Raw genomic sequence first — 9591 nt, 5'->3', positions numbered from 1 at the left:
AATGTCATAAAGTATTAGAAATGCTAATACTAGAAATGTTGTAAAATCCCTAAACATCCTAAAATCTTAGAAATTTTCTGAAATCCGACAAATGCCTCAAAATCCTACAAATGTACACAAATCCTAGAAACGTCCAGAAAATATTAGAAACATGTACGAGGCTGCTGCAACCGGCCCCTGGCCTCTTGTCATTTCACAAAAGTGGCCCCTAAGCAAAGCAAGTTGAGTATCTGGTCATGCAACAGACCCTCACTGATGCCCCTACACCAGACAGCTTCATTGCTCATCTTTTCTCCTCCTTCAATCCCACTTTGTTGTAGGGAAGCTGAATCCTGACTTCAACCACATCACACAGTCGCCATAAACTATGACAAGAAGAAGTGAGAAAGACAAGGTTGCAAGGAAGAGGAAAATAAAAGGGAAAATGATACTAAACACATCCCCCAGCAGTGAATATCCTGCCTGAAGGAGTGCCATCTGGGGCTGAACGTTGAAAGGGAGAGAAGAGAGCCGGGGCTCGGGTCCATAAGAGAGGGAAGGTGGGAGTCCAGCTGGGTCCCATTAGGGCCGGACCACATGTGCCTGCGGGGGGGAGCGGCGGACCGAGGGGGCAGGAGGGAGCAGAGAGGGCAGCGAGGAGGAAGTGCTGAGAGCGATGGGCCTAGACCCTGTGAAGCTTTATTAGGCCTGTCGTCTGCTCCTCTCGACGGGGCTGCTCACACCCCCCTGCAACACCCGCCACCCCACCTTACCCCCCTCGCCCCCAACCCTCCCCTGCCCTCGGGCACCGCCAGGGCAGAACAGTATAAAACTATTAGAAGGAGGGAGACGGGACTAGACCACCCAGACACATACACACACACACACAAACACACCCATAATGGCTACCAGGAGGAGGCCCCAGCATGAGAGCTGCAGCTGGAAAGGGAGAGGGACAGCTACACACACACACACACACACACACACACACACACACACACACACACACACACACACACACACACACACACACACACACACACACACACACACACACATGCATGCATGCAAAAGGAGTGACACACATACACTCAAGTAGTGTACATGTGCAACGGGGAGTCTTTCATTCTAATGTCAAACACACATGTAGCAGTTCATTTCCTTTATTTTATTAGTTTGATTATAAGTCCGTAATGGACATTTGCATCTGAGTTTCCTCCATAGCCACGTGTGGCTCTTCCTCACCTTGTGGTTGAGATAGGTGAATACATCCGATGCTGCGTGTGTATGTGTGTGTGAGAGAGAGAGAGAGAGAGAGTGAAAGAGAGAGCGAGAGAGAGAGACAGAGAGAAAGGGCAAGGAGGACAGTCAGAGATTGTTCTCATGCATACTTTGTGCATGCCTTAATTTGTGTATGTGCTTACATTTCACAGTCCTGGCATATCTGACATGCCTGTAGACTCATCTGCCTCCTGCCTTCCTACCACCCATCCATCCCTCTATTGCCCCCCAGGGGACGCGTGAGAAAAGCCCGCCTGGAATCTGAGCCCTTCCTGAAATGCTGACCAGCACCATGAATGGATGTGTCTGCTTTGTTGGCGTAATGATGGTGATCATCCTGCAGGGTAGCAGACGGATAATGAGCCTTATGACGGAGAGCTGTCGGTCTGGTATGTCAACATTAGCATACTGAGTTCAAAGTGCCTGAGTGCTGGAGGAAATCTCAGGTTTGACTGTACGGTATGAGAGAACCTAATGGTGCCCCACAGTGGCTACACTTCAAAGCTCCTCTTAGTATCGTGAAGCAGATAATGACACATGATACATAAATGTCAAAAACAAAAAATCAAAGTTATATAATTTTACAAAAATGATTAGTGACTTTTAATTGTGGAAATGAAAAAAAAAATGTCACAAAATCCCTTAAAGCTTACACAGTGTGCGCTAAATATATATATATTTTTCAGAGGAACAGTATTGAAGATTCAGGCGAATTTAGAGGCATCTAGTGATGATGATTGCATATTGCAACTAGCTGAAACTTTTCTTGGTTAGAATTCCTTCAGTGTTTATTCCTCAGGAAATTTTTACCAGGAGCCGAATTATCAGCAGAATGTCTTGCTCTCCAAATTAAACACACCAGGGGCCAGATGCAAAAAACTTTGTTGATTCACGGCTAAAACTGAGCAGGTATTAAAACTTGTTGAATTTTTATATTCTGCTAGGTAAAAAGAAAAAGAAAAAGGGTCAAAAAGGTGTTCAAAGAGCCAAAGCAAAAATAACTAGTTCTTTGTGTTTACCAGAATTCCCGAGTTTTCACTCAGAACTTATTATTAAACTGCAAACCACTCCAACATAAAGATTTACTTTGGAAACTTCTCTGCCAAGATAAGTGTGTGGGATGCGTGTCACCATATTTGCTTGTTGATGTGTGTGTGCGTGTCTGAAAGTATGTGCGCAAGTCGATTATTTTACCCTATCAAACTGCCCCCACCCCCCCCAGCCCCCATCCAGGTCAGGACCCCACAGCCAAAGTTACAAGGTTTAATACTTCAGCCATTCAATCATTAAGGCGTTTTATACAGCCTGTCCCCGGACTTCTCTCGCTCGTAAAAAAAATAATATTTGTCTTTCCAACTGCACTGTGGACCACAAAGTCCTCATGTTTTATTTTAGTCCGAGCAATAAAACCCTGTTCTTCCCCCTGCCAACCTACTTCCACCATTAGCTGTTGTTCTTGTTCTGTAACTGTTCGAGGGTGTGTGTGTGTGTGTGTGTGTGTGTGTGTGTGTGTGGTGAGAGAGAGAGAGAGAGAAGGAGAGTGTGTTAGTGCATGTGGAGCCACAAGAGGAAGCAAAGAAATTCAAGGTTGCTGCCTGAGATTTTGAGAGTGGGGTTTTTAAGTGATTTTTTTCCCCAAAACATCTGAAATGGAACAGCAGTGAAACTATTTCTAGCCTGTTGTTTCACCCTTTAACCCTGGAATTGACATTAGTTTTCTTGTGCTTTGAAAAACATGGGAAAAACAATAAAGGTTGATAAGAAAATTATCTGAAAATTACCTTTAAAAAAGGGCAGGGGAATCATTTGAAAATTATCAAATAACTAGGGAAAAATATCAAGAAAACAGTTTGAGGTGAGAAATAGGCAATGCAGTAACAGAATTTTAAATCATATTTGATCTGTGTTACCAAATTTCACAGTTTGACCGCAGTTCACTAACAGGGACTGACACAATTGACAGCCGAGTTAGAGATCATTCAGCTCTGATTTTTCAAACATGGTTAGGCTATTAGAAGTGATGCAATAGAATAGGCAGAGGAATTAGATTTTTTTCCACAGATAATCTGTGTAGATACAAAGACAGATTCAGCAAATATGAAAAGTTATTTTTTCTAAGTTACCTACTATAACTTTAAATGTGACAGATATTCTTCAGTGTGTGTGTGTGTGTGTGTATCTTATTTCATTTTAACAATCAGATTAGATTTTGTTGCTGTTCCATTCAGAATCACAATTAACTGAACTGAAAAGTATATTATTATGAAATGTATGTGTTGGTTTAATAGACAACATGTCTGAACTGAATGACTTTGGAGGGGACAGAAAAAATGCCATTGAGTCAGCAGTGACTCCTGCAGTACAGAGATCTTGACCTTCTCTCACCAGAACTCACAGCTGAGATTAACTCTGTGATGGAGACAAAGGGGCCTCATATCACAGATAATCACTGCTTTGAGCAAGACGCTGCTGAGTTGAATGACCCCTCCGCTAAAGCCATGTTATTTCTTTGTCGGTCACACCTGACTGTGTAAATGCAGTGTGGATTCTTTTCACCATAGTGCAGCTTAATGTGGCAAACCGGTTACAGGCAGTACAATAATGGTTACTCACCATTGTAACATAAGAATTTATTTTTCAAATTAAATGTTTTTCAAATTTATTATATCATAACAAATTAGAAAATTGAATTCATTTCAAAATGTTTATTCAATTTTATTACAAATCTCAGTTTTTGCTTTTTGTGCAGTTTCCAATAATCGCTAAATACACTGATTTTCCCAAACTAGCTTTTCCTGTGCTGCCTCTGAGTATTTATGCATGACACCAAATCATTAGCCACAAGTGCATGTGAAACATCGCCTCATTAGCTAATCAAACCCGAGTCTCAGACCTGTGAGGGGAGACGTCTCATTAAACAGAAGAGGAGACGGTAAGATGAGGAAAGAGCCATCTTGGGGATTATCTTAAACTGCTGTGCAGTTACATCTTTCTCCCAGTGCCACAACACAAACTCAAGCTCAATGAGTGGGATCAGGATCCTCATTTAGAAAAGTCTCTCATGCGCAAATTTGCTCAAGGTCAAAGTTCTGATTTATGAGTGATTTACATAAGCGCTGTCTAAATCAGCAGTTTGTATTCATTTTTTCCCAACACTTGTATACAGAAAGCTGTTGACCTTGTTTTAAACTGATTTAACATAGGTAAAACCAGCTCAAAATCACTGGCAACCATAGCAATGCTGCATCATATTTGTGCGTTTTAATTCATGTGTTAATGAGTTTTTAATAATATTGAATAATACTGAAGCATAAAGGACACCAGCATCGTTATACAAGTTTGCGGGAATGGAAAAGCGTGGACAGGTTGATGGAGTATGTCAGGGGTCGGCTTTGTTATGGGTATGGATTTGAGAGGGCTGGTGCACATTAATGACCAATGTTGCATCCACTTGTGTGCTAACGCATTAAAAGTACAGTCGCATAGTGAAGGGGCTCAAGTGTTTGTATCAGCTTTTTAGATATTAGTCCTAACAGTTTTTTTTAGTTGTACATCAAGAGAATGGGGTTATTTCAGGGTGCAGCTAATGGTATTGATTATATCATCACTAAGACTGGAAGAACAGAGTCGTGGCTCATTGTGAGAAAAGTAAATGTTTTGCAGGATGTTTGTGCTGTTTGTGGTAGTGTCATCGTCCCTGTGTGCTATAATGAGGAAATCTATAAGAAACAGCTAGCCTGTTGCTATTTTCTGTTAAACATTAACTTATGTCCCTAGCTCTTTGCTTTTACCACCCAGCTTTAAAAGCACTAAATTCCTTTTGTCTGCCTTTCCTCTTCGGTTATTTTACAGAGGTATAAGAATGAGAAAAGATTGCGACTGTAGTCAAATCTTTTTCTACTGATACAGTATGACATCCGCTGAATGTATGTATGTATGCATAATATGTTTAAATTGTATGCATACACATGTAAGTGTGCACATGTTGCAGATGAGGTTAATGAATTAATTGAGGAGTATCTGAAGGTGGGGGGGGGTTATTATGTTTACTTCCTCATACTCCTTTTTAGGGGTCGACCGATATTTATTTTTCTGAGCTGATACCGATACCAATTATTAGTAGTTAATGAGACCAATAACCAACGTCTGGAACCGATATGCATTTACAGTAAAAAAGAAATATTAACTAAATATAAACTGTCAATATTAAGAATTTGGAATATAACATACCACTTTGTTAAAATGCCCTGTCTTTTAACATTTAAATAAAATAACTAAATATAGCTCCCTGTGGTTTTACAAAGTAAAAGTTCCTCCCATGCTGACGCTCTTTTTAATCAATTAATTTTATACGAGATCATTAAAATAAAACACTGATACAGATAATCTGCAAAATGACAAATATCTGCCCAGATAATCAGCCAGGCTCATAATCTGTCGACCCCCACTCCTCTTTGAACATGTGAGATCTCTTTTCTTTTGTTATAGGAGTCTGTTCATTGAGTTGTGTATAGATCGTCAATCATTTCAATTATTATTTGGTTGTTATTGTTTAATCTTTTTGTTTTGTTTGTTTTACATGTTCAAGTAAACACCAATCAATCAATCAATCAATCACTCACTCCTGCTATCCTACTCATACAGCCATCCCCCCTCCCTCTGACTTCCTCTTGCTATTCCCCTTTCTTCCCTTTCCCTCAACTCCTAATTTCCCACTTTTTACACCATCCCTGTTGCCATCCTTTCCTGTCCCATTCTCCAACTTTCATATTTCTCTCAGTATCCTCACTCCATGCACCAACTTGCAAAATGAGGTCATGCAGAATTCAGTACAACTTTACACACACACAACACATCCAACCATGATATGAAGTGCTATATTTCACACCTTATCAGATTTTGATAGGAATCTGCAGCTACTGCTGAATAAGATGCCAAGCCTGGGTGCCTCTTATCAGCTGTTAACAGTACCAGTAAACTCATAATCTGTGCCACCTTTTACACCTTCACAACCATCATCATCATCGTCATCATCATCATCAGCCAAAAGAACCCATCTATAATAAACAATGTTAAGGTCTGAGCTGAGTGACAGTGACAAAATAGCGCCCACTGCAGCTGGTTAGGAGCACTGTCTTCTTCACAGTCTTCATTTGAAAGGTAATATTTTGGCTCACTACTACTTTGGCTGCCTTAAACCATGTGCTCTAAAGTCGTCTGATAGTATGTTCACCACATGAATCTTTGAAGGTGTCATTGCAGTGTGCCCACCTGTCTCTTCCCCCTCTGGGGGGGGGCAGTAATTCTGTGTGGACAGGAATGAAGAGTATCTGAAGAAATGGCTGTGGAGTCATCTTTTTTCCCGTCACAATGGAATGACAAATCCGTCTGTCTGTCTGTCTGTCTGTCTGTCTGTCTGTCTGTCTGTCTAGCCCTCATAATATCCTCATAATGAACAAGTGGACATGCTCAATTTAAAGCTCCAGCTTTTAGGATTTGAGGGCATCTTTTAGCAGATATGGAATATCACACAAATATGTTGTCTTTACACACAATAATTTTTGAAAATAATAATTGTTGTGTTTCTATTACCTTAGAATGACCCGTTTATATCTACATAGAAGGCAGGTCTTCGTCCACAGAGTCCCCCATGTTGCACCATCGTGTTTCTACAGTAGCCCAGAACAGACAACCAAACACTAGCTCTAGATAGGGCCATTTGGGTTAAGGTATTTTCGCAGCCCCTCCACAATAAGCTGAACACTATCAGAAAAATATTGATTTTGAAACAAAACTGCCTAACCCAGTGTTTTTACTTGTTTAAATCACTGGTACCCTTTGTTTTGGAGAGGGAGAGACCTCTGCAGATAATTCGGCTCCCGGTGATAACATTCTGAACATCTGCTGACAGACTGATTTTCAATTTTTGCAGCTGGAAAAAATGAGAGTTTGTTCTGGGTTTGAAATTATCAAAGAAAATATGTGAGCACACATTAGCAGGTGCTGGGCTAACAGCCCATCTCAGACAAGCCAAACAGCATCCTAAAAATACTGATTTGTAAATTGAAACTGTTTTATTCAGTGTTTTTATCAATTTAAATTACCTGGTCATTTTATTTTGGAGAGGAAGAGACCTCTGTGGATAATTCAGCTTCTAGTAAAAAACTCCTGAACAATGAACACTGAAGTAATTCTAACCAGGAGTTTATGCTTGGCAAACAGGAAAAGTTTCTGCAGGACGTCACCTGAAATCCTCACCGACAGATGCCACTAAATACCACACACTGCTTTAAAGGACCCAAAGAACTTTGACCAACACCAGCTGCAATTTTCTTTTTAGTATAAATGTTTTGCTATGAGTTTTTATGACTCATTGAGTCAGCATATGTTTTATGATGGCACAAACTGTTGAGCAAAGCACAGTGACAACAGACAGTAACAGAGAGAGAGCATGACAGAGGAAACAAAGGTGCAAGACTAGTCAGGGAAAAAAATCATGCACGCTTGCTCATAAATTTTGGCATTTTTATTCCTCTAACATATCATATCAATAAAAACTAAATTTGAGCCAAGAGATGGTCAAAGAATAAAGAAATAGCCTGAGAGACAAAAAGGCAGACAAAAGAGTGAGAAGGGAAGACAGACAGCTACAGAGGGGGTTGATGTTTGTGAAGGGGAACATGAAGTGGCAGACTGAGTATTCAGTGTCAGGATTGGGTTAGGTTTCCAGCTTCAGCGTTGTCAACACTTTCACTCCTTTTGCCTGGCTCTGTGTTGCTCTGTGGCCCACCATGCATTGGGAAGGATGGAGTTCGCTCTCAGAACAGGAGCCGGCGTCGGCCCCCGTGCCAAAACCACTCTGACTTTACAACACATGGAACCTGCGAACATGACACCGGCGCTCGGTGGAAAACAGCATGCAGGACCAATTCTGTCACGGCCCGGGCCATCTGAAATGAATGTTCTCGCCCCACATCGCTTGATCTTGTTGATCCATCCCCTCACTCCTGCCAGGTTTAGATTTCCCTCCTCGCAAACACATTTTGTCACACATGAGCCCTCTGGATCAAAGCCTAATAAATTTACAATGCTTCACTTTTGACTGTGTTTAACTTATGTAGTACTTACCATGTGTGCTTTTGACAGAGATATCTCCCTGAAAGACAGCACAAGAAGTAAAGGAATAAGAGGATCAAAGACGCAGGGTGTGGACGGCATGAGAGAAAAAGCTGGCTGTGAAGATAAGAAAAAATATTTCTGAGAGTAATACCAAAGGAGCGAGAACATGTGTGCTAGTTAAATGTTGGTGTGGGAAGCCGATAGGAGTGTAGTAACAGAGTAAGAGGGAATAGGGTCTGTGGCTGCCAGTGTTTAGGTTTAGCAGCATCTGATGACAGCTAGCTGTTCTTGAATGTGGCTTTGAGCTGCCCGCACTGCTGCTACAGCCCAGAGAAAGACTCAAAACACTGCAGGAACACTGGATGCTACAGCATGACTGCAAACGGACTGGATGGTTTGGCCATGGCGGCAAAAATCTTTGTCGCCACAGCAAAAAAAATATAATCACAAAAGAAAAATGGTAGTTACTGGATTTAACTTCAGTTCTACGAGTATGAGAACTGCATGGAGAGAAAGAGAGCCCATAATCAGATTACTATAATTCTTAAAAATGAAGCACAGGGAGGATACAACTGTATCACATACATGAGATGTATGTTTCTGAGTCAGAAATGCATTCAACCCACATTGGACCCTTTTTATATGAGTCAGCCATCACTATGTCACTTGAGTAGAGAGAAAGCTAGCTGTTAATAATCAGTAAAAACTTTCAAAATGTCAGCTGACTACTTGTTAAACCACAAGGTCTCATTTTGTATTTCTACACACTCCACAGTCCTCCACACCTACACAGAACATGTGGGTGTGGAGGCTTTGAAAAGTTCTAAGGGAATTTGTAATTGTAATTGCGGTTTCTCCAAGAACTTATTTACATGCTTTAATTGCTAAAAAATACTTTTTCCTTCATACTGTGCAGCAACACCTGTACTGACCCTCTGTCTGAGAAAACGTTTCTTTTATATCTCAGCGTTTGTACATCGTCATTGCAGTCAGGGAATGACTGAAACAGAAAATAGCGTCACTTTCTACTGTAAAAAATCACCAATAAAAGCTTGGAAACACAACAAGACATGCTCCAACAGGAATATGATCAGAAATCAGGGGAAAATTTTCAACATCTGCAACCAGCTTTACATGTTTTCCTGATGTTAGCATGTAACTTAATTTAGCAATGACCACATTAAGACACTATTGCACACTACGACATTATAC

This window comes from Plectropomus leopardus, chromosome 5 (assembly GCF_026936395.1).
Source record: "Plectropomus leopardus strain MGB_pleo_1.0 chromosome 5, ASM2693639v1, whole genome shotgun sequence".
Classification (NCBI taxonomy): Eukaryota; Metazoa; Chordata; class Actinopteri; order Perciformes; family Serranidae; genus Plectropomus; species Plectropomus leopardus.
The sequence above is the reverse complement of the archived record's forward strand: the minus strand, read 5'-3'. Positions refer to the sequence as shown.